General features: G+C 57.4%; 1 protein-coding gene across 1 annotated transcript in view; it reads left to right on the top strand.

The window, feature by feature from the left end:
• The first annotated feature begins 1,125 nt into the window (after positions 1-1,125).
• LOC147091053 (uncharacterized) overlaps positions 1,126-3,764 on the top strand; it is a 37,209-nt gene continuing 34,570 nt past the window's right edge. The window contains exon 1 of the mRNA XM_085977507.1: positions 1,126-1,273. The gene's annotated coding sequence lies outside the window, so the exon portion shown is untranslated. The remainder of the gene's footprint in view (positions 1,274-3,764) is intronic.

Below are 3,764 nucleotides of genomic sequence, written 5' to 3'. Positions count from 1 at the left end.
CCCCTCCGACAGTGCAGCGCTCCCTCAGTACTGCCCCTCTGACAGTGCAGCGCTCCCTCAGTACCGCCCCTCCGACAGTGCGGCGCTCCCTCAGTACTGCCCCTCCGACAGTGCGGCGCTCCCTCAGTACTGCCCCTCCGACAGTGCCGCGCTCCCTCAGTACTGCCCCTCCGACAGTGCTGCTCTCCCTCAGTACTGCCCCTCCGACAGTGCGGCGCTCCCTCAGTACTGCCCCTCCGACATTGCGGCACTCCCTCAGTACTGCCCCTCCGACAGTGCGGTGCTCCCTCAGTCCTGCCCCTCCGACAGTGCGGCGCTCCCTCAGTACTGCCCCTCCGACAGTGCTGCTCTCCCTCAGTACTGCCCCTCCGACAGTGAGGCGCTCCCTCAGTACTGCCCCTCCGACAGTGTGGTGCTCCCTCAGTACTGCCCCTCCGACAGTGCAGCGCTCCCTCAGTACTGCCTGTCCGACAGTGCGTCGCTCCCTCAGTACTGCCCCTCCGACAGTGCGGCGCTCCCACAGTACTGCCCCTCCGACAGTGCGGCGCTCCCTCAGTGCTGCCCCTCCGACAGTGCGGCGCTCCCTCAGTACTGCCCCTCCGACAGTGCGGCACTCCCTCAGTACTACCCCTCCGACAGTGCGGCGCTCCCTCAGTACTGCCCCTCCGACAGTGCGGCGCTCCCTCAGTACTGCCCCTCCGACAGTGCGGCGCTCCCTCAGTACTGCCCCTCCGACAGTGCGGCGCTCCCTCAGTACTGCCCCTCCGACAGTGCGGCACTCCCTCAGTACTGCCCCTCCGACAATGCAGCGTTCCCTCAGTACTGCCCCTCCGACAGTACTGATCTGGTTATTATCACGTCGCTGTGTGTGAGAGCTTGCAGTGTGCAAATTGGCTGCCGTGTTTCCCACATTACAACAGTGACTGCACTTCAAAAAGTACCTCATTGGCTGTAAAGCGCTTTGGGACGTCCGGTGGTCGTGAAAGGCGCTGTGGAAATGGGAGTCTTTCTTTCTCTTGCCCACGTTACCCTAGGACAGCGCCCCTTTAAATTAGGTTTTGACACTCAAATGTATTTTAGAATCGTTTTTATTCCGGACGCCCCTTTAAGTAACTTGGCCTTTGAAGGGAGGGGAAACAAATCTTTCAATGAAAAAAAAGAGTGGGATTGTTCAGGCCCGTGTAGGGTTAAGGAGGCGGGGCTGTAACTCCAGACCAGTTCTGAATAAGCGGCATTTCTTGGGCTGGTGGAGGGAAAGACAAAGAGTGTGCTGGTGAGTGGAATTCAGCATCGGGCAGGGACGTGTTAACAAGCGATAATGATCGCAGACAGCATCTCGGGGTCTGTGGTTATCTCGGGATCTGTGGGGCTATCTCGGGGTCTGTGGGGATTATCTCAGTGTCTGTGGGATTATCTTGGGGTCTGTGGTTTATCTCGGGGTCTGTGGGATTATCTCGGGGTCTGTGGGATTATCTCGGGGGGACTGTGGGTTATCTCGGGGTCTGTCGGTTATCTCAGGGTCTGTGGGGATTATCTCGGGGTCTGTGGGGATTATCTCGGGGTCTGTGGGGATTATCTCGGGGTCTGTGGGATTATCTCGGGGTCTGTGGCTTATCTCGGGGTCTGTGGGTTATCGGGGTCTGTGGGTTATCTCAGGGTCTGTGGGGATTATCTCGGGGTCTGTGGGATTATCTCGGGGTCTGTCGGTTATCTTGGGGTCTGTGGGATTATCTCGTGGGCCTGTGGGGGTTATCTCGGGGCCTGTGGGGTTATCTCGGGGTCTGTGGGGATTATCTCGGGGGGACTGTGGGTTATCTCGGGGTCTGTGGGTTATTTCCGGGTCTGTGGGATTATCTCGGGGTCTGTGGGATTATCTCGGGGTCTGTGGGTTATCTCGGGGTCTGTGGGTTATCTCGGGGTCTGTGGGTTATTTCCGGGTCTGTGGGATTATCTCGGGGTCTGTGGGTTATCTCGGGGTCTGTGGGTTATTTCCGGGTCTGTGGGATTATCTCGGGGTCTGTGGGATTATCTCGGGGTCTGTGGGTTATCTCGGGGTCTGTGGGTTATCTCAGGGTCTGTGGGATTATCTCGGGGTCTGTGGGGATTATCTCGGGGGGACTGTGGGTTATCTCGGGGTCTGTGGGTTATTTCCGGGTCTGTGGGATTATCTCGGGGTCTGTGGGATTATCTCGGGGTCTGTGGGTTATCTCGGGGTCTGTGGGATTATCTCGGGGTCTGTGGGTTATCTCGGGGTCTGTGGGTTATCTCAGGGTCTGTGGGATTATCTCGGGGTCTGTGGGGATTATCTCGGGGGGACTGGGTTATCTCGGGGTCTGTGGGTTATTTCCGCGTCTGTGGGATTATCTCGGGGTCTGTGGGATTATCTCGGGGTCTGTGGCTTATCTCGGGGTCTGTCGGTTATCTCGGGGTCTGTGGGATTATCTCGGGGTCTGTGGGTTATCTCGGGGTCTGTGGGGATTATCTCGGGGTCTGTGGGGATTATCTCGGGGGGACTGTGGGTTATCTCGGGGTCTGTGGGTTATTTCCGGGTCTGTGGGATTATCTCGGGGTCTGTGGGATTATCTCAGGGTCTGTGGTTATCTTGGGGTCTGTGGGATTATCTCAGGGTCTGTGGGTTATCTCAGGGTCTGTGGGGGTTATCTTGGGGTCTGTGGAGATTATCTCAGGGTCTGTGGGTTGTCTCGGGGTCTGTGGGGTTATCTCAGGGACTGTGGGTTATCTTGGGGTCTGTGGGTTATCTCAGGGTCTGTGGGTTATCTCAGGGTCTGTGGGGGTTATCTTGGGGTCTGTGGGGGTTATCTTGGGGTCTGTGGAGATTATCTCAGGGTCTGTGGGTTGTCTCGGGGTCTGTGGGGTTATCTCAGGGACTGTGGGATTATCTCGGGGTCTGTGGGGGTTATTTCGGGGTCTGTGGGGATTATCTCGGGGACTGTGGGGATTATCTTGGGGTCTGTGGGTTATCTCGGGGGCCTGTGGGGATAATCTCGGGGTCTGTGGGGATTATCTCGGGGTCTGTGGGATTATTTTGGGCTCTGTGGGGGTTATCTTGGGGTCTGTAGAGATTATCTCGGGGTCTGTGGGTTATCTCGGGGTCTGTGGGGTTATCTCGGGGACTGTGGGATTATCTCGGGGTCTGTGGGGGTTATTTCGGGGTCTGTGGGGATTATCTCGGGGACTGTGGGGATTATCTTGGGGTCTGTGGGTTATCTCGGGGGCCTGTGGGGATTATCTCGGGGTCTGTGGGGATTATCTCGGGGTCTGTGGGATTATCTTGGGGTCTGTGGGTTCTCTCGGGGGCCTGTGGGGATTATCTCAGGGTCTATGGGCATTATCTCGGGGTCTGTGGGGATTATCTCAGGGTCTGTGGGGATTATCTCGGGGGTCTGTTGGATTACCTCAGGGTCTGTGGGGATTATCTCGGGGGTCTGTGGGGATAATCTCGGGGTCTGTGGATTATCTCAAGGTCTGTGGGATTATCTCGGGTCTGTGAGGTTATCTCGGGGGTCTGTGGGGTTATCTCGGGGTCTGTGGGGTTATGTCGGGTCTGTGGGGATTATCTCGGGGTCTGTGGGGACTCTCTCGGGGTCTGTGGGGGTTATCTCGGGGTCTGTGGGGATTATCTCGGGGTCTGTGGGATTATCTCGGGGTCTGTGGGGATTATCTCGGGGTCTGTGGGATTATCTCGGGGTCTGTGGATTAACTCGGTTGCTGTGGGTTATCTCAGGGTCTGTGGGGATTATCTC

The sequence above is a fragment of the Somniosus microcephalus genome, unplaced genomic scaffold, assembly GCF_052327205.1.
Source record: "Somniosus microcephalus isolate GS21.2 unplaced genomic scaffold, FLI_Smic_1.0 unresolved_chr4, whole genome shotgun sequence".
In the NCBI taxonomy this organism is placed as follows: domain Eukaryota; kingdom Metazoa; phylum Chordata; class Chondrichthyes; order Squaliformes; family Somniosidae; genus Somniosus; species Somniosus microcephalus.
The sequence above is the reverse complement of the archived record's forward strand: the minus strand, read 5'-3'. Positions and strand labels throughout refer to the sequence as shown.